This window comes from Rhinolophus hipposideros (assembly GCF_964194185.1).
Source record: "Rhinolophus hipposideros genome assembly, chromosome: 2".
NCBI lineage: Eukaryota > Metazoa > Chordata > Mammalia > Chiroptera > Rhinolophidae > Rhinolophus > Rhinolophus hipposideros.
This window is the reverse complement of record NC_138048.1, coordinates 41,816,680-41,838,445: the sequence shown is the minus strand read 5'-3', so window position 1 is coordinate 41,838,445 and position 21,766 is coordinate 41,816,680. Positions and strand designations below refer to the sequence as shown.

General features: G+C 39.9%; 1 protein-coding gene across 48 annotated transcripts in view; it reads left to right on the top strand.

Annotated features, from left to right (window-relative positions):
• The window catches only part of ZBTB20 (zinc finger and BTB domain containing 20), a 755,798-nt gene that overhangs the window by 635,436 nt on the left and 98,596 nt on the right, over positions 1 to 21,766 (top strand). The window contains exon 1 of one of the 48 annotated variants that reach the window (XM_081027946.1): positions 2,285 to 2,490. The exons of 42 other annotated variants lie outside the window; for them this stretch is intronic. The gene's annotated coding sequence lies outside the window, so the exon portion shown is untranslated. Of the gene's footprint in view, positions 1 to 2,284; positions 2,491 to 7,037; positions 7,140 to 8,952; positions 9,045 to 21,766 lie in introns of those variants that run through there. 5 more of the 48 variants (XM_081027917.1, XM_081027949.1, XM_081027948.1 and 2 more) reach the window with 5 other exon arrangements.

The following is a 21,766-nucleotide window of genomic DNA, read 5'->3' as shown; positions in this document are numbered from 1 at the left end:
CTCCCTAAATTGGTTGACTGTGGACCACGTGTTTTTGACCTATCACAGCAGCCACTGTTAAAGAGGTTGGTGTGCAAATGAACAAAATGACTCTGGCTATGACTTGTGTCAGATTACTTGCCTCTGAGTGGGCTCCCAGGTGTCTGACATTTTTCAGTTTTCTTCTTACAACCTAAATAGCGACGTCGTTGCTAAAACATGACTAAGAGATTGTTTTCGCTTTTATATACACCATGATTCTTGTTTTAGGATAAGAGACTTAATCTCTCCAGTAACATCTGATGGCATTGTTCTCTTCATAAGTACCTCTTCCCCTCTTAAAAAAAAAAATTTACCTTCAACTATCTGTTGTCAAGAGGGAAATCCTCACTGAATATGATCATACGTGTCCAGAAGAAAGATACCATCAAATACATGGGCAGATAATGGTTTCCTCTTTCTATTTTAGGAGGTCGTTTCAATTGAAAGCTATAGGAAAAGTTGCCCCTAGCTAATCTTTCAGGCTGAAAATCTCACTCGTGGTTTCAAACAACATTGTAAGCCAAAAGACTCAATCTCTTTCACCCACCGTGTGCCTATATTTTAAAAATGAGTTGTGTGAGAGAACCACCCTTTTTTACATGGTGATATGTAGCACACAGTCTTCACAGAGGGAATTGCAAAGTCAGGGAGAGGTTTTGTAGATCAGTGCACCAGCCTTTGCTGGCCTGGAACGTGGCACCAGCTATACTTTGCTGAGACCGGGCCTCCACAGTGTTCCATTTTTCTGCTTTTCTCTGAGAAGGAATTCAGGACTTACATCCCTATCCCTAGAATTCAAAATGGACCCAAAATATTTCTACTTAGACTTTTTTAAAAATTGGAGGTTTGTGCATTCATTGTATAGATGGAGGAATCTCGTTATTGTGGAGACGAGGGTGATTGTCATACCTGTTGGGCCAGAATCATTAAAGAAAGCTGGAGGTTAGCTGGTACGATGGAAAGAGCACTGGCCTCGTGGACTGCTGCAGCTCGGGTCCCAGTGTCCTGGCTATCACGCCTGTCCCTGTGATTTATTAGCCTGAGTGTCTGGGCCTCAGTTTCCTCATCTGCTACATTATGGCCTTGGAGAGATTGATCTCTGGGGCTTTTCCCCAGCTCTGGTATCCTCTGGATCTGCGAATCGCCATCCGTGTCTGCCATCGTCTGCCTTGCCAGCTCTGTTTGTCACAAAGATTAATCCATTTTAACTGTACCTTGGAGTGCTCCTGGGAGAGGAGGAGGGATGGGCTGTTTTGCACCTATTATTGCATCAGAACTTTTGCCTTTTGATATGAGATTGTGCCGTGCCTAAAATCTGTCTGCCTCTCTGCCTGTGCGGATTTCTGGCCACGGTGCCTCTTCTTCCAGCATCCCCCTCCCTCCAAGACCTAGACTCGCATCCGACTGTACCTGTCTTCTTCTCTGCGGCGTCTGCCTGCCACACTCCCAGGCCATCGTTAATAAACTTTCACACATTACACGCAGCCCCGCATCTGTTGGCGCCTGCACATAAATATCTACCGTTCATAAAACTAGGGGAGAACACTCCATTTTTTAAAAAGACCTCTATCCAGTGCCATTTGTATTTGCACTTTTTGTTTAGTTGTAAGTTTTAATAGTTCCCCCTTTGAGGATTTGTCAGTACGAGCAGTATTGCTTATCAGAACACACCAACAGTCTTTTTGTAATATTCGCTTTTCCCCTTTGGTTCAGCCGAGCCTGCTGACAGATCATTCAAATTCAATTGTTTTATGTCTAAGCCGAACAGCTAATTAAAGTAGGGATGATTAACCTGACTGGCAGTGTCGCTCTCCCTCTCGCGCTCTCGCTCTCTCTCTCTCTCTCTCTCTCTCTCTCTCTCTCTCTCTCTCTCTCTCCCCCTCTCCCTTTCTCTCCCTCCCTCCTGTTCCGATCAGTCTTTTTCTCACTCTCTCTCCTTCCGTCTCTCTCTCTCTCTCTCTCTCTCTCTCTCTCTCTCTCTCTCTCACCCCCCTCCTCTCTCAGTCTCTCTCCCTCCCTCCGTTGGTCTCTCTCTCTCTCTCTCTCTCTCTCTCTCTCTCTCTCTCTCTCTCTCTCTCTCTGTCTCTTGCTCTACTGTTTTTTTTTTCCTCTCTCTCTCCTAAACGTGGTCTGCTTGCTGATGGCAGAATGGCACTCGGAGATTTGTGCATTGTGTCTGGTTTCCTACGGGCAGGCTGACCCAGTGCCTCCAGGGACTTATCAATAGACCACTCAGAAGAGACACAGACAGGAGAGAGGAGGAGGGGTGGGGGGAGAGAGAGAGAATCAATATCAAGAATAGAAGGAGCTCCGAAGCCATTTTTTTTTTAAAGAAGTATCGGGACTTGGGAGAGGGTGACAAAGAAGGTTTTTCAAAGAGGCAGTGGAGGAGGTTCTAATAAATTTGGAAGGAAACAGTTCCCTGTCTTGGGAAAAGGAGAACTCCTGACTGATTAGCATTCACACCAGGTATGAGATGTTCGCTACCCCTTATCACTGTGTCGCAACGGAGATGGAAAAGCCTTTTTTTTTTTTTTTTTTTTTTTTTTTTTTTTTTTTTGAGACTGAGGGAGCATGTATTTCGCTATGTTTGTTGTTGGGGGGTTAGGAGGGTGGCGTGAGATCTGTGGGCATTTGTGTATGGGAGCAGAAAGAATGGAAGCAGTACAACGGGGGTGGGAAAGAGTATGGAGTGTGTTACTGTCTTCCCTGTCTTTGTGCACCCCTGGGGGGTTACCCAAGTTCATTTCCAGCAGGTGGATTTAGACGGGAGTTACTTAACGCTTGACCGCCAGTTTTGAAAAAAAGAAAAAGAAAAAAAAAAACGCTGCTTCCTATGTCTATTAAAGGAAGCTCCAATCTCTCTCTCTCTCTCTCTCTCTCTCTCTCTCTCTCTCTCTCTCTCTCTCTCTCCCCCTCCCTCTATCTCCCTCTCTCCCTCTCTCTCCCCTTCTCTCTCCTTCTCTCTCTCCCTCTCTCTCTCTGCCCCCCCATCTCTCTTCCCCTCTCTCCCTCTCTCTTCTTTTTTTCCTCTCTAACCAGACAGCGGGAGGGTTCCTGGCTCCCAGCCAGCCCAAAAGCCTCTAAGTGTTTTGCACTTGTTTCAGGGAGTAGCTGCCCGGGGATTTTTCAGCATTTTCACTAGAGAACAAAGAGTTCTTTACAAAGGGAAGGGGGGTGGGGGGGAGTCAGCTTAATGTCTGATATATGTTTTTCTATTTTTATTAGTTTTTCGCCTAAAAAGAAAGAGACAGGAACAGAACATTCACTCTATAAAAACAAAAGACATTCAAAAGAAATCCAGTTATCTTTTTTCCCCATCACCCCAATATATATACATAAAAAATAAAAAGGAAAAAGACTAAGTTGGGTATGTTGCTCTTTTCTCCTCTTTTAATCTTTCTAAATCCAACTGTTCTTATGCTCACTCTATGGTATTTTTTTCTACTCACAATAAAAGTTGTTCAGGATGCATCTTCTCTGATCATCTCTTGCCCCTTTCTGCATCCCCAAAATCCTGCAGAGGGGAGAACAAGAGTCTACCAAATAATCAATTTAGTGTCGAGAACATCTTCTACTTTTGTCACTTGGGTAAAAAGTTAATTATGGAATTTGGGTTCCCAAAATATCAGTGGGGTACATTAGTTCATTCGGTCTCACAAGTTTTTGGATCCATCTGTTTAAAAGGTGTTACTTGTCAGTTATTAAGAAAGGTACAAAGGGAGTAGATATTTGTATTTTTATCTTTGTTTCTATCTAATTACATAAATGACAAAACGCCCATAGAGCTTACTTGCCCCCATCCATGATACACTAGTTCAAGCGAAATACAGTACAGACCGAGATTTTTCAGTGATTCTGATTGTCGTGTAGCTTTGTGTTCTCCATTTGATTTTTGCCTGTGCATGTGTATTTTTTACCGTGAATTTGTGTTTGTAGCAAACATTCTACAGTGCTTATCATTTTCAAATTAATGCTCCCACAAAAGAAAAAGAAATCAGGTCTGTATGTGCAAAATGTAGTAAACAATTCCATCTTTTATGTATGCTGTATATTTATACTTTTATCCTAATATTCTTAAATTATAAACCCAAGGAAATGATTTCTTTCTAAAAGTTATCCTAATGCATTTCTATTTCAGTTGTCATTTGGCAATCTTTTTAAGGTACCTAATAGAAACAAAACTGAATAAGGGGAAATTTTTATAAGCATCACAAAAATTTTATATATTATGTATAGTACCTAACTACAGATAACTATTTTACTAAGTGGAAACTAGCTACAACCATCGTTTCAAGATTCTGAAACTCTTTTTTCTTTTTCATTTACTGAAAATATAATCTATTTTTTGTCCCTGGGGAGGGAAAATATGGATATATACATTTTTATACATTTTTCCATATTTTTACATATATATATATAACTGCGTCTTAAGGGTGTAATACATAGAAGGGCAAAGTGTGATGTCTAGTCAGTAAACCCTTCTGACTAGGAGGTGTAAGCGCCTTACTTTTGAAGTAACTTCATAACAAGGAGTCTTGGGGTTGGGGGGGAACCTTACTGTGTACGTGTTGCCTCAGTAATGACCTTAGAGAAAAAACAAAAGCTAGGTGGCCAGTGTTTGCACTTGAACTCCATGAAAGATATTAGAATTGGGGGAACTTCTGGCAAATCCAAAATTTTCTAGAGTAGCTTACTTCTTACAGTTATGTTTTCTTCAGGAAAATTCTTGTATTGCCTTCAGACTTTTCTATACTTTTGTAGAGATTTTGAATGCTTTTAATAATGCTGAAGGAGAAAAAGATCTTTAAAAAGAAAGTCATCAAAATAAGAGAAAAGAAAACTCGGTCCTCAAAAAGTTTTATATTGAAGGCAAGTTATTTTTTCCGTGACTTGTTTCTGATTCCCCCTCACCCCCCGCACTCACACACACCACACACACACACACACACACACACACACACACACACACCCCACACTCTTTTGTTGCTGTGGGCTGTTGTGCTTGTATTTTTGTTTTTTGTTTTGTTTTTTGCTTTTGCCTTTTTTTTTTTTTTTTTTTTTTGCAGGGGTTCTATTTTTGATGTGACCAACAGGGTCTGTGAAAGGGTTAGAGGGGTTATGGTAAGAGGCTGTTACTGAAACCTGGAACTATCCCCTCTTGATCCCAACTCAGGCAGCTCCTATCAGCTAGTTGTGCCGCCAAGAGTACAGTGAAAGGTGATAGCTGTCATTCTGGGATTCTTCATGGATCTGACCTGAGAGTAACACATTCACAGTCGAGGAGAAAAGGGAAAAAAAATTGAGGAGGAGGAAAGAAAAGCTCTTTGAGCTGGAATACACTGGCCCTTTCTTCCTGTAGGCAATCCGCTCTAGTTCTTGGCGACGTGTCCTGCACTATCAGATATCATATGACTTTTTATTTAGATTCCTTTTCGGAGAATGGCCTGTTAGGACTCTGTTTGTTTTCTTTTATTTAATTTCCTTCTCCCTTCACCCACTAGTTTTGTGTATCTGTGTGTGTGTGTGCGCGCGCGCATGCATATGTGTGTGCAATTTTTATCTTTGTTTTTGTTCTGTTGATCTGATGCTTTATTTAAGGACAAAGCTTTAATTATTTCAGTATACTAGTTTAATCATTTGCCAAAAAGAAACCTCATTCTAGGCGTTTTGGGGGGTCGATTTTTAAACACATCCATTAACACACGAGGCTGGAGATCCTAAATGCTTGCTGGTCGGCCCTTGGCCCACTCCCTCACCTTAATTTAACCCTCCCCCTCATCAGCATGCACAGTAGTATAAGTTAGGAAACACCTGTGCTGAGTTGAGAGGGAAATAAAAGTAGAAGCAACTTCTTTAAATCTGCACTCCTAGTTTCACTTTAATAAACTTTTTTTAATCGTTGATTTTGTTTTTTGGCACCTTCTGCTGAGCTTGAAAGCATCAGATATACTGAGAGATGTCTGTGGAGCTTTTGTGAGGCCAGCTGAGCACCCCTAGAAAGTAGACCAGGGTCTGCAAGTCATTCAGAGACTTAAGAATTAAGTGAGAGATTTAAATAAGATCTGTGAGATCTGTGGGCTGTGCAGGGTTTGGTGATAGATGGGAAAATGGAATACTTAGGGGAACTCAAGGAGGAGGGAAAAATTCCAACCCAGGGGTAACACAGGCATTCTTGCTGCAATTAATACTTTAAAAACCATATTTAATCATTTTTTTTTATTTTGTATCGCACGAAAGTTAACCAAAGGACATGCTTTCCTCTCATGCTTGCTATGTAAAACAGAGGAATTATACTGACATCATTACAGGGTTTCTCCTAAATTTTTTATGTATTTCTTTTTCAGTTTTGAAGATTGCAGATTTTAGTTAGCAAAAGAAAAATATAACGTCTCTAGGTATGCAAATGTTTGTCTATACATTATTCTTCTCGCTACCTAACTTTTCTATATGTACATAATATATCCTGTTTATATCAAGATTTTGGGGTTTTTTTTAAGAGTAAAAAGCAAGACTGCCTTGAAGGTTCATATGACCATTGCATTCTTTAAACCCATAGTTTTTAGGTCCTTGCTACTTTCTCTAAAATTATTTTTTACAGACCTTAAATTTCTAATGCCTTATCATAGCCAGAGGTGATTTCTGTTGAAAGTTAGAGGAAAATCTATTCCACCCCTTTAAGAGTACCCAAAAGGGAAGGGAGAACTATTTTTCGTTCAACAAAAAATTTTAGAAGCCTTTTTTCCCCCAGCGGAGAACTCCAAAACAGCTTTGTCTCAGAACGTTAAACTTGGCATGGATAAGAAATGTGAGTTTTGCTTTGTTTGAGGAAATTTGTTTTTGAAACAACAATGTTATAAATATTTTTAAGTTGCCTGCTGAGCATGCGCTGTATCTGACTTTATTCATAGTTTTAAACACACACCAAAGTGCAGTCTTCTGAATGGCCACAGGTAAGGCTGTTGATTTGTATGATCTTTCTCAGAGCCACCTTCAGTGAGTCTTCTCAGTTTTCCAGAAGGGAAAAGAGTGAGAGCTGAGTGTAGACCTGGACTCCCTTCTAAAAATCATAGAGCAAGAGTAGATTCCCCCATTAAGGCTTGCACATTACACTTAGGGTAAGTACTATTCAACTTTCCTTTCTTATAGGAGTCGCCTGCCTTAACTTTTCAGGATAATACTAGCAGAGGAAATTTTTTTTTAACTCAATGAGGTATTTGACTGAAGTAGAAAATTTGTAGATTTTTTAAGGGCGTCTATTGTGCATAAATTTGGGGATACGAGAATTTGCCAGTGAAATGATAGCAGCTCTGTGCTTACAGAGCAAAGATGTGCTAGTCTGAACATGCCTGAGCTCATCTGGAATCGAAAGCTAAATCTAGGTGGGCCTGTAATAATACCAGAAAGGGAACACATGTATCTTTTGTGCAACCTTTTTTTTTTTTTTTTTTTTTAAGCCAGGCATCCAAAGGGAATGACAAAGAATTGGGTTCTCTCTTGTTTAATAAGTAGTCATACTTTGCTTCTGGAGACATATATTTCCAGTTGTTTTGTTTTGTTGTTGTCATCTCTGTTGAAGTATATTCTTTCTTGTCAGTGATTGTTAACACTTTCCATTTTTCAGAATGCTTTATTTCCATTAATTCCGTTTGATGTTTCCTCACTTGGTTACCTTTCTCAAGTCTGCGATGACCCTCTCAGGCTTTGCAATTCTTATTGATTCTTGCCAGAATATATTTATTCATTAGCTGTTTGTTATAGTTATGGTAGAGATAATCTCGTTTTTCAGGCCTTTATAACAATCCAAAATTTTTTTCATTTTGAGGTGAAATTTCTCAGTTATTCTTAACTCAGAACTGAACTTGTCTTGCAGAGGCTTGAAGAAAATCCAATTAACCATTTTTAGAGAACTAAATATTCTAATAAATGCAAATGAATTTTTTACAATATACATATTGATATGCAATGCTTTTCTAATTTGTTTTTCCCATGCTTTAAAACAGTTCCTGAAAATTAAATGTATTTTTTTTAAAAAAAGGAAAGAAACCTGCCAGATTAATGCTGATATTTTAAATGCCCAGTTTAAAATAATTCAGTTTTTATTTCTATGCATGTATTACCTTTCAAAGTCATTCATTAATACTTCGTGCATATACACATATATATATAATATATATATGCACACAGAGAAATGACTCCACTTTACATTTATATTAATTCTATTTTTGCATAAATGAGGGTTACCATTAATGCAAACTTTTATTTATTATTTTTTTATTTTTCTGTAATTTAAAAATCCAATTAACTGTTGCCTCCATCTGATTATTTAATATATGTATATACTTATTAATATCTATTTGTAGTCTAATAATTTATCTTAATTTATAAAGTATTTTTATAAGTCTTACACACTCCCGAATATTACGCAGCTATATTAACGTTCAAATTTATTTTAACGTTCAGGTTTATTCAGATACGATTTGCTTGTTCCGTATCAGTTACTGTGGTTTTTTTTTACTTTCCCAACCTATATAGAGACTGTGACGGTTTTTTCCTGTATGTGATATCTATATGTCTTCAGTATTCTAAAGAAGAAACTTTTTAACCTTGTAATCTCCTGAAAAGCTTTCAAACAAGTGGGAGAAGTATTTTTACCTTGCTACTCTCTGGTCTGTCTGTCACTCACTGTACTCACCACCAGCAACCCTGAAAAAAACAACAATAATAAACATGATAGGATAATTTTTCTGATCACAGAACCGGGAAATACCAAAGGAAATTGTGGCATATGAAGGAAAGTGCCAAGAGCTTCTCCAGTAAGATCAGCTGTTTTCGTACTTCTTTTTTTTCTTTCCTGAATTTTGTTTGTGACTTTTTTGGCTTGCTAAAGTACACCCCCATCATCTTACGAAGCCACAGCAAATTCCCAATGCCACAACAACACTATGCAGCTGGGAAGAGCCCCGAAGAGCTTGATCCTGGGTGGCTGCAGACTTCCCTAGCAGGGATGCAAGGCAGTAGGAGTAAGTAGGCTGCTGTTCTCTTTGCTTCTTACCTGGGCTGCTCAGCTGGCCAGGTAGAGTGATTTTCTTTCTGTCATTTTTTCCGTCAGTTAACTGGGGCTTTTTCTTCAATCACCAGTGGCCTTCCACATCTTTCTGGGGATGATTTACGTAGCAAAGCATCCCATTCTTCTTTTATATTGAAACATGGAAAGCTTTAGAGATTGGGAAGGGCAAAGGAAAGAAATTCAGGGTATCTGGGAAATATTCAGTAAGGTGTCAGATTCAGAGCCAGGTTTTTTTCGTTTGGTTAGTTTTTGGTTGTTGTTTTTTGTTTTGTTTTGGTGTGGTTTTTTTTGGTCTGTAACTTTTCTATTCCCTCCAGAGTCTCTGAGAGGTTGAAAGTGGTGAATGGGATAACTTAGGATAACTATAGGGTGCAAACAATGATCTAACTGATTCAGTAGATGGAGCTCTTCCCCCTAAGTCTGTACTTACGTTAACATCCCACTCTAATTTGTGGGGCTCTCAGTTTTAAGGTGTGTCATACTACACATGTAAAACTGAGGGTCTAGATGGCCAGAGAAGAGATTTCCTGGCAGTTCTCAAAAGAGATGTAGCATTTGTTCTAAAACACAAAACATAGTGCAAGAAGGAAATAAAGATGGGTGGGAAATGAAGTTTACATATCTAAATTTCTCCCTGTGTGTTGATGTTCTTAAGTATGAAGTTAAATCCTAGCACTTACTGTACAAGTGATTATTACTGGAAATGTAGAAAAATGTATGGAACTTACAGTTTGGGATGTATTTGTTGCCAATCTTTCAGGGTATCTGACCTATGCAGATATCCTCTCATCCAATTCTGCAAAGGAATCTTAATACTGTGGTGCAATTGTTTCATCCAATTAGTCTCGCTGAACCTGGCTGAAATGTTACAAATTCTGAATTGTGAGAGTGCAGAGAGGGGCAAAGCAGCTGTGCTAGTAAGGTGCCTATAGGGAAGCCAAAATATTTTCAGCAATAACTGAAAATAGATCTCCAGTATCTGTTTTAATGTGAAAAGAACTACTTGTTTATTTTTTTAATTAATTGAAATGAATAATTGTCATAAAATTCATGTCAATGTTATATTCTCAGTACCAAGAAAGTAAGTTTGATTACATCCCTCCCTGGTACCAGGAGGAAACATATATGCATACTGTATGTACTAAATTATCTTCCTTAGTGGAATGTCTACTCACAGATTGGAGATATTACTGAATATCTCTTGTTAAATCTTGATAAGATCATTTGGCCAAAGTAGAACTGGGCTTGGCTTTAGTACCATAAGAAATAGCATTTTTAAAGGACTTGGATTTCCTTTGCATACCACGTGTCTGAGTCTGATACGGTCCAGGAAAATAGAGAGGATGAGACAAAATTATTCCTAAGCAGCCGCCGTAGGCCAAACACTGAAACAGTGCCAACCTGGACCAATCAGGCTGGCTTCTCAGTAGATACATGCTTTTGTCAAACACTTACACGAAGAGAAAGAGGGAGAAAGCCCTTGCAATTGTATTCGTATGAATGATTCTTCACTAATTCCAATAAAATCCATCGTAGTAAATTCAGTGATTTTTATTCTTTTGTAAAGCAGACACTGTAAATTTGTTGTCCAGCTAAGGATCTCTAAATGTTGTATTCTGACATCTTTTAAACAAAACTAGCCTTTTGAATTTAACCGAGTGAAAAACTTCTCACAGAGAGCAAAGAGTAAAATTGATGGAAACTCAAAATCAATTCCAAACCCATTTCTGGCATGATGAGAATAACATTTGTGCTGTGTTTAAAGCAGTTTAAAACAAGAAAATGATAAAATGATCAATATACTTACAGCCAAAAATAACCAGTAGAGAATGATCTGTGATCCATTCCCAGACCTGAAACCCTATACTTCTGATTGAACATGAAAATAGACGAATATGTCTTTTATAAGGTGGCATTATAAGCCTTATAATATAAAGCAATGATAAAATGCCAAGGTTTCAACTCTATTTATGCTATGTATTCAGAGTTTAGCCAAACAAAAACACCTAGACTTAAACTATTATAGAATTATTTGCTTGTATATACCCTGACCATAGAAAGAGCAAAAGTTAAGGAAGATATAAACTGTCACAATGAACTACATTGCCACTTCACAGTCTATGTACTCTCTTTATTTTAAAGGAAGAAAGGTTTAAGCTGCAAGCAAAAATAATGTTTTAGGCTATCGCTGAACGTCAGTGAATTAGTCAGTGTGGAATAGACTGAATATTTCTTTAAAAATACTTTGACTTTTGACTAATTTATTAAGTTCAATACACATATAAATATAAATCACGCATATTTTATGCTTGTTCTGCAATAGATTGAAAGACTAAGTTGCCACTAATAAATTTTGCAACTTAAATTTTGGATTGAAGGTCAGTGAAATATCACTGTCCCAGTTTACAAAAACCTGTCTAGACTTAAGATTTTGCCCCAATGAATGATTTTTTTTCCAATTTTTTCGGAGTCATTTGACAGGCTAGTTATTTATTGATCAGATAAAGTAAAATTGTCCTTCTGGATGAAGAAATCCTAGCTGAAAAATTAAAATGACAACAAATTGCATAAGCACATTTAATTGGGTTGACCTAAGGCACAGTAGGAATGATGATAATTCTAATAAGCACTGTGACGGTGTAACTACAAAACAGGCATGTGTGATTACATCAGTAAGAATGAACTCAGTGGGCAAGGTCAGAGGGGTGAGACACAAGAGCCGTGACAGAGTGGGGGCTAATGAGAAAAGTTACTGGAGATGTTTAAAGCCTGTGGCTGGCTACAATATAAACATACTCAAAAGAAGAGTCAATCCATTTTAAAAGTAGATAGATGGGCAACACTTTTCCCTATAGGATATAATCGACTGTAGAATTCAGTTTTGCAAAGAACTATAACAATCTCATAAGCTCCGGCTGTCCAGTGTGATAATAATTGTAAAGAGCTGTTATGACATCTGCTTAAAGAGTCATATAAGTGTAATTGTTATAGGAACTTCTTATGCTATTGTTTGAAGTTGAAAAGCTCTATTTTAAGTGTCGACAAAGCAAATGTCAGCATCATAGATTCATAATCATTGCATCTTAGAGCTTGAAGGAGCCTTAGACATCTCAATATGGGTGAATGGGTTAGCAAACTCTCCAGAAAGAAATATTGGAATAGCTGGTGTAGGACCGTGTAGCATTTGAAAAACATATATACACATTTTATGTATTACAATGATATATTTGGAAAGGACAATTTAAGAGAAAAGCTTAAAAAACAGAGAAAGTAAAGCTCCACAAATTTATCTTGACTAGTGGGGCTGTACATTGGATTCTGAGAACCAGGATTCTAAATAGGGAAGAGTGGCAGAATTGACAGAAAAGCACAAGGTTTTGTTTTCATCAAAAGGGGCAGGGGGTTTAACAGATTAAGAAATGCTGTTTGGGCTGAGACCATTCACTTTGCCAATACGAAAATTTAAACCAAGAAGTGACAAAACTTCCTCAAGAGGTGAAAGGCAAAGTATACTACAACTCAAGTTTTTTAGCTGCTACACCACAAGTCTGACCCCTAAAACAGATTTATAAAAATGAAAAGTGGATGATATTTTAGAAGTAATTGAAGAAGAGAGCAATTCAATAGAAACCTTGAGGTTTCAATTTCTGTACCGATATCCCTACCTTAGACAGGGCAGGAGCAAATATGTGTGGTAAGGATAAGGCATTCTGGGAAAGGTAAGAGAATGCACCCAGATCATGAGCTCCCTGGACACCCTCTGCTGTTAACACTGCTCCCCTGACCCCCGCATTCCCTCCAAGGTGACCTTGTATCTCATTTCTCTTCTTCCTTCTTCCCTTACTAAAAAAAAAGAAAAAAGAAAACCAATTTTTGAGAAATTGTAGTCAGAAGATCTTTCAGAAAGAAATCCTTCACTTAGAAATCATCCTATACAGATCAGTGTATCTGATCTTACTAAAGTATTTAAGTTCTAAGCAGAGGGTGCTGGTTCAACAAGTTGGAACACATTACAACCTGGTACTGCTCGTTTCCTAAAGCTCGCACCACAAGCGTTATCACATCCCCTGGTGTTTCCAAATAGAAGCAATTCTGTCTCCTTGATTTCTACAGTACTCTACATGTTCGTGGTTCTTGTCATATTCTGTCGTACACATTAGCCGTTTGTGTGTTTACTTGTAATGTAAGGAGCTTGTCCATGTCATCTTAGGCAATGCCCTTAATTTCACTGGGGCTCCCTCTCCACTGCTGTAAATAGGAAAATGATAATTACTTTGCTGAGATACTGTAAGAATTCCGTGAAAAGGAATATAAAGTGCTGAGCACAATGACCAGCACATGGTCACCACTCAGTATCATTCTTGCTGCTGCTACTGCTATTAATTAATAGCCCTTTGCCACTCGTTCTTTCCCAGCAATACTCTTCTCGAGGTCATAGATTGATCTTACTGAGTTCAATATCGCCTCAGGAAACAAACAAAATGACTTACATACAAGGAACTGAATAAAAATATACTGAATCTTTTTATGCAAGTCCATCAGTCCTATGACTTCCTTAACAAAATCCTTAAATTCTTTCCTGGAAGTTCAGAATAGGGGAAGGTCGTGACCAGTGCCAAGGTACGTACACCATAGAAGATACCACTATCGCTCACTGTAGACAGTTAGGGCCACCCTCTCTTTCCTGTTCCCAAGAGACCCTCCAACCACTTAGGATTGCTCTTTACAGCATCCCCAGAAGTGTCAGCTTGTAGTTCTGGTTCATGTGATTAATGAGCTTGTTATACCTCTGTCTGTAGCCTGAACTAGAAACTTTCACTTTGGAGAGCAGGTCAAGATATCGAATTTAATTTCAGTTGCATCTGTTATAAGCCAATTGTGTATTCATTACATTTATAGATTCCCTCTCCAGCCATATATTTTCCTGGCTGTTGAGAGCACCTGAATCTGTGTTGAATGTCCTTAGATTTTACTTTGGGGACCTGAAAATGAGGCAGTGAGACATTTTTGATAGCTAGCTGTCATCTTTGGCATTTCTTCCCTTTATTGTCTAATCTGGTCTGTGTGAAGAAGGGGGCGAGTATAGAATTTTCTCTAACTTGAGAACAGCATGATAATTCTGTATTATTGAGGTTTATGGTCAAAGCAGTTCATCCACACATTTTTGTTTTTCTTCTTATGCAACCATATCCTGTGGAAATGGGAAACCTCTAAAAACTGAAAATGATAAAATAAGTTGAGGCATGTCGGAGTAGAGATACAGCCTTAAATGTACAGGTCCGGCTGTAGGCGGGACGGCATACAAAGTGGACGCGGGGTGTATATGGATCTTGCTGGTCCTCCAAGGTCACAGTGAATCGTGAGATCATGTGGCCGTGGCCAAGGAGAGGCCGGCAGCAGGATGTGCTCAAGTCAGGAAGAACGTTGCACCTTAATCAGCCGGAAGTTGCATTTATTGGAGAGTGAGCTAATATTTGTGAGGGGAACAAGGTCACATTTAGTAACACTGGCAATTCAGTAAAGGGTTCTGACTTGGCCAGGGTAATGGTGTTGGCATCAAGGGAAGAAAGTTTTGCAGATTTCTGCGTGTGCACTTGCTGTTACTGGTGTTCCTAGTGGGTGGCTGGCTGAATCATTCTGATGGCATTCAACAGGAACCAGCTGCTGAGAATATTAAAATGCAAGCGTTTAGTCCTCTAGAGAGACAGTAGCATCTGCAGAGTTTTCCTATCTTGATAGTACAGATAATCCCAGGGAGCATTCTCTAGTAGTTTTAACTCTCTATTCATTTATGCATTTTCTTTTTATCGTTATTGTCAGTATCTCACGTTCTAACTGCGGAGAAGAGTGCCTGAGTCCACACCAGGTTGTAGAGACAGAGAGTGAGCATTTGGCCATGGACATGGTATCGCCTCTTGGGCTTTGCCTTGAGTTATGATTCTCAACGGGAGAAATCGGCATCGCGCTCCCTTGGCCTGTCTTCATAGCCAAGAGCCACCCATGCTCCTAGTCCTCAGTGAGCAAGGAAAGGCCTCGGACTTCCCCACCCTCAATAAACACAGGCTTCTGGGGAGCTTTCCTTTTTCATTTGTCAAACTTGTGAATTTGTTGCTTTCCCAGTGTGACTCGTCGTCGTTTTTGTTTTTGCTTTTTGAGCTAGCATCAACAGTTGGGGAAAAGTGAGGTGCACCAAGGAGGTTTGGACTCGGTAATCTACTAGGTCTTTTCCACCTCTAATATTTATGAATAATGTATTGAACTGATGGGAAAATGTTGAATATGTTCATTATGAATTACATTCACTGGTGTGTTGCCTAGAATATAAAAGAGCAAAGCAGTTGCAGCATAACTAGTTTCTTATAATAAATGCACGGGTACAACAGAGCTTTGTATCCTGTCCGATTCCACCGTGTGTCATCCCCAAACACACGCTCTACATGTCTGAGTGGCACCTGCAGACCAGGTACCTGATGGGATGATGTGGGTGGAGTCTGGGTCCTAAACAGAAGCAGCTTTCTGGAAGGTATTGAGAAATCACTGAAGCCAGTGTCACCTGGCACACGTTACTCGGGGGATATTATGCTGCAGGGGTCACAGTTCTTATCATCAGAGAAAGAACTCAGAATTCTGTCCCTTTATTTAAAAAAAAAAAAGTTAAGTATGGATAATTAATTTTTGGCAGTGTTAAATTCTGATATAAATGGGTAAGAGTGGCAGATATTTCAGAATAAAGTAACTTACATTTAGCTTCAAAATTCACTGTATGTTTCTCTGTATTGTTCTCTTTCACAATTATATTTTGTTGAGGATTTATTAAATTAAAATTGTGTTTCTGAAGCATTTACCAGATAACATTGGGAAACATTAGCCAGAAGCATGACAAGAGGCAAGAAATCTAGGATTTTTTTTTTCAATTCACACAAATAATCAACAAAGTAAATAATAAAGAATTAAAACAAGACTGAAATAGTTTTTCCCTGGCCATATAACAGTTGGGCCCATTTTTAATCAAACACAGCACTGGCAGTGACATGCAATATGTACCAAAATAGAGAACGACTCTTTAAGGTCCAGAATGACAGGATGCAGCCCTAATGTACGGTAGAGAACAGACCCAAGTAGAAGCTGGTCACAGACGGTGCAGCCGACAGCTCCGGCCCTGGTGGTCCCAGGAGATCAGCAGGAAGTGGATGACGGGGTCCTGCCTCAGGGAAGCCTTTGCTCGTGTCACTTCACAGCCGATGAACTAGCTCTTCTGAAAGGGGAGTCCAAGACTTCCCATGTACCAGTAACAACTGCCACAGCGACATTAACAACTCAAACTCACCGTCCCAGCTTTATTTATCATTATTGCAGCTCAGAGGTGATTTCTTTTTTTTTTTAATATTTTGTATTAGAATACAGCTACCCTACAATATTATATTAGTTTCAGGTGTACATCGTAGTTATTCAGCAGTACCCACCCAGCACTATGCAGTGTTCTCACCACATTATTGATTATATTCCCTGTGCTAAAGAAGTGATCACCATGAAAGTCCAGCAGCCATCTGACACTGTACCACGCTGTCAAAATATTACTGACCTTCCCCCACCCCTTTTAAAATTTTCAATTAGAGTTGACATTCCATATTATTTTATATTGGTTTCAAGTGTGTGGCATAGTGGTTAAACATTTATGTAATTTAGGAAGTGATCCCCCTGACTAGTACCCACCTGTTACTATACATAGTTTTTCAGAGGTGATTTTTTTTTCATATGCTCTCCTAAGAGCTAATACCCAGCAGAGCCCATGAGGAACAAGTATAAAGTTAAAGCAGCCACGTTTATCAATAGTTTATAATAATCTCTGAAGACAGGAAGAGAGAGGGAGAGAGAAAGTACAGGGGAGAAAGAAAAAGTAAAATCTTTTTTCAGGAAATTGCCCACCATTTAGATTAGGTCACTCAGAAACAATAATGGCTGCCGCATTGCAGAGTGGTATGACATGAGGGCAGAGGTGGCAGGTTTTTTCTCAACTCCACCCTTCCTTACGGGACACATCACTGAGCCTGTCTATGTAATAGTGTATTTGTCAAATAAATAGAAAACCATCTATCCTCATCTCCTTCACAGCGGTATTGCTAAGGCTGATTGTGCACACGTATATAAATGTATATATTAAAGCTATCTATTTACAGCAGGAGAGAATGACTTAAAAATAAATGAATCAGGATTTTATGTATGCGTCTGTTGTGAAGGTCAATCACTTAAAAAAAATTAAATCCTCCTCTGCTAATTACTAATTGTTAAAACACTTGAAAATAATGACTGAGCCTATATCATCTCTGTGAAATAGACAAATTTTTCAAATTTAAGCGTGATTATAGAGATTCAAATATATATTCATCTGCTTACGGACTCTAGGGGCCTTACTCAAGGGAGTACGAACCTATTAAGCAAAAGAAAAGATTAGCTTTGCCAATAGATACCTTTTTAAAAATTCTAAATCAATGTCTAGTATCAAAGTATAATTGTGGCTGTAGGAGTGAACTGGGTCTCTCTATCAGACACGTATATTGTAGAAAATAGGACAACGATAACGTCATAAGGAGAGGGTGAGCTTCAGCCTACAAACATCCTTGACGTCTGCCCAGGCTACTGGTCTGTCCCAACGAGAATCAGGCTCAGTATATATAAAACTTCTAAGATCTTCAGAAAAGAGGCCATATTTATCTACTTCGTACTGCTGTTATTCTTTTGATGTTCATCTTGGCTGTTTAATCTCTGCTTTCTATATACAGTCCTCGGTGGAATGGTAATGACATGAGGAGGGCAGGTGAAGATAAATGAATGCGATTTTTTAGACATGACGGTTACCCTCTAATAGCTTTTCTCTGCTCCATTCCAAACATCCATGAAAGAGAAACTAAGCGTCCATGGAGAGTGAAGTCATAGCTCCAACTTAGCATGAGAAGAGGAGAGAGAGGGAGCAAGCACACTGTTAGTGAAACAAGTGAGTTTCTCCTGGGCTATGAGCAGGTTCTCCTATTTCCTCTATTTTTTTCCCAAACTGAAAAGAGTTATTGTGGTAATTCACCTGTGCTTCTGAGCCTGTGTGCACATGCCCAAGACCTGCTCCAGGTAAGGCCAGAAAGAAATCAGGGACAGGACTTGCATCCAGGAAACTCAGCTTCTTTTTAGTAACGTCTGCTTGTTTTGTTTGTTTTTTGTTTTGTTTTGTTTTGTTTTGTTTTTTGTTTTCAGGGAAATTTGTGTTTTTAGAAAATAGGTTTCAATTCACAGACGTTGATATCCTGGGCATCTTTAGGTTGTGACAGAAGTGGGGATTAGTTGTGGCTGTGACAAATGTGGCAGAAGCCAGTGCGGTTGCAATCTATCAGACACATTGGCAGACCCCGGATTTTTCGGATCCTTCCTGTGGAATTCAGTGGCCTCCTTACCCTCGGGAGACAGAGTTAACCGAGAGCGATGGTGCATCTTCCTAAATCTTGGTCTCGGTAATGATGTGACTGAAATGCCCTGGTAAAAACAATAACTAGAATCAGGACCACCTTTCTGGACACGCAAGCCGGGCAGGTGCCCAGGACCCCGCTTACAAGGGCCCTGGGCTTGCTTTAATGCTGTGCTGTTGCTGTCTTGAACTTCCTAATGATTTTTTCATAAGGGGCCCACATTTTCATTTTGCTTTGAGCCCCACAAATTATGCAGCCAGTCCTGCCTGGAATTCATCTTTCCCTGGCATGCCAGCTAAAGGTATCAGTCACATGTCTTTTCCTACTGAAAATGATCCTCTTTTTTGATTCCTCAGAAGCTAATTTCTGTTAAACTCTGGAGATTTCTGTCCATGCAGTGTGGTTAAGAAGAACCCATCTCTCCTTCCTTCCTCCAAACACCTTGAGATGATTATAATCAAGATGGTCTGGATTTGTAATCAGAAACTCGGGAGTTGTCTCAGCCAAGTATTTCTTGCTAGAGGTTAATACTTGGGAGAAATGGTGTGGTAGTGAAGCCTCTGCCCTTTGCTGGATAGTTAAAAATAGGCTTCAACCATTAAATTGAAATTTTAAAAAGAACATCTAACGTCCAGGTTATCTTAGACTAGGACTCTCAAACCATTATCATACACATAGGTGTATTCTAAAAATAAGTGGATCTCCTGCCCTGGCTTTCTGTCTTGCTCAGGCTCCCACCATGGCTGCTGCTACCTGTGTATTCCGTGTTCTTCTCATTTCCCCTTCTGCCTTGAGCTCATATCAATCCTTCCAGCCTTCTTACTCAAAACTGGTCTTGAGAGGAGAGAGTTCCTCTCTGCAGTCTACAGATGGCCTCTAATGAACATAATTCTTGCTAAGTTTTGTACTATGCAAGCACACTTCCCCTGCCCCCACCGTGATGAGTGTGAATGACAGAATTGTAGCATCTGGATTAGATCCCACAGAGGTTCCTGGGCCTGTCCACTGTGACCGTTTATTAGAACCAAGCCTTCACCAGAAGAATCCAGGCCTCCTGACTCCCAGCCAGATAGGCTTTTGATGGTTCAGGACATGCTCAGCAATCCTGAAAGATCCATTTGACATGACTGGCCCAGAAGCCAGTTTTTAAGCACCCGACCACGATGAGGAGGACATATGCTAGAGGAACTAGAAGCTGGGAGAGAACCTGACCGGCCACCAGAAGCTGTTAGGTTGATGCAAAAGTAGTTGCAGTTTAAGAGGTTGAAAATAATTGCAGAAAGCGCAATGACTTTTGCACCAACCTAATCGTTCACCTCTCTGAGGCTACAAAATACTTCCCACCACTAATAATGTCTCCAGGATTATTGGGGGGATCCAGAGTGGTGCTCACCTAACACAAAGCCTCCCTGACAGCAGAAACTCAGGAAGAGTTAGGTAGCTCCTTCCAACACCACTCCTTCTCCTTTACACTCTTCCACACATGTATTCTTCCTCCTCTAAGAAAGGAAGGAAAGCAAGAGGGATCTAACCAAGAGATGCCAGACTGTGTAGCCTTTATGAGTTTAAACAGTAGGTCGGAATAGCCCGTCTTTGCCTGCACCAGGTAGGCTAAAGTTTGCAAGTTTTTAAATCGCTGCTGACCTCCTGTCTGGTGAAAGCACAGCCATGACACAGCACAAAGGTCAAAGTATTACTCATCTCCCAAGGGATTTTTCAGCGGTTCACCAGCTGCACACAAGGCCCAGGGCAAGCACTGTGAAGGAGATTTAGTCCTTTTTAGCCATGGCCCCTCCCATCCTCCTCTGCTCTGCCTCCAGGGCCGAGAGCCCTTGTGTTAATCTGATTCTCTCCCAACCAACCACCCCTGTTCCAAAATTATCCCTATCCCTTCTCCCAGCTCTAACTCAAAACCACTTTACACTAAGGCAACGCCTCTTAGGGTAGAAGTGATTAGAGTATGAGGCATGAATGACTTAACCCCCCTGTGGGATGTTTGCATCTCAGAAGAAGTGTTGGAAATTGAAATGTACCTCATTACCAAGGGGGCTTTGCGCCTTGCTTACTGTAGGTGGCTGTCCCTTCAGCCAAACAAGTCTGCATAGAATCAGCCAGGTCCTGAGGCAGCTGTACCCCACCCCACCCCCTTCTTTATATTTGGTCATATATGTGATGTGAACTCAGAAAAGCAAACTTTTTTCCTCGGAGGGAGAGGGGAAAAAAATGTAGGTTTACACAGTGAATAATCAAACCCTGGGCGACTGCAGTGGGTCTCTCTTACAAAAACATGCCACAGCATCCTTCTTTTTTAAATATGAAAATAAGTTTCTATCTTGGATAACCGAGACCCTAATGGGTATAGATATGAAAGTAGTGTGAATAAGTTTAAAATCCAACTGCTTTGCAATAAGTCACGGCTCCTACCTCCTGTGAACTCTGAGCATTCTGCAAATTTGAATACTCAGTCATTCTGCGTTTCCTCTTTTCACGGGGGAGGGTATTCAAGTCTAGGTGGGACAGGACTTTTTTCCTGGTCACCCAACTCACCTGCAGAGCTGAGTGTGGGGACCCTAGGGGAGTAGCTTTTATATCCTATAGTTGGGGAGCTCCTAAGAGCTCCCCCATCCACTACAGCCCACTTTCCCATCTTCTAGTCGTTTCTCCTCACCACCGTGTTTCCCTGAAAATAAGACCGAGTCTTATATTAAAGTTTGCTCCCAAAGACGCATTATAGGGCTTATGTTCAGGGGATGTCCTCCAGAAAAAAATCATGCTAGGGCTTATTTTTCAGTGAAGTCTTATTTTCAAGGAAGCACGGTAGTTGTTGCGTCTGCAATGTGAGAGAGAATGTTAGCAGGAGAATCAAAGGGAGGCGAAGGAGCATTAAGGGAACATTAGTAACTATTGAAAAGACATTTTGACCTATTTCTGAGTTATCAATGTAATAGTATTTGTTGCCAGGAAATGCACCGATGGCTGGCGGGTGGGAAGCTGGATTGCACTAGCAGCCTGCTCTCAGGGGCCCTCCAGTTACAGGAGGTGGTAATTCCAGTTAATAAAAGGGTGAACTTCAAACACATTTTAACCAAATCAAATTGTAGCGGGAAATATCATATTACTGACGTTCAGGCCGACTCACAGCTGGTAACATTAGTCAGTCTATAGGCCCCAAATTCTGACTTTTCAGCATTTTCAGATGAGTTTCTGGCACTGAGAGAGTTCC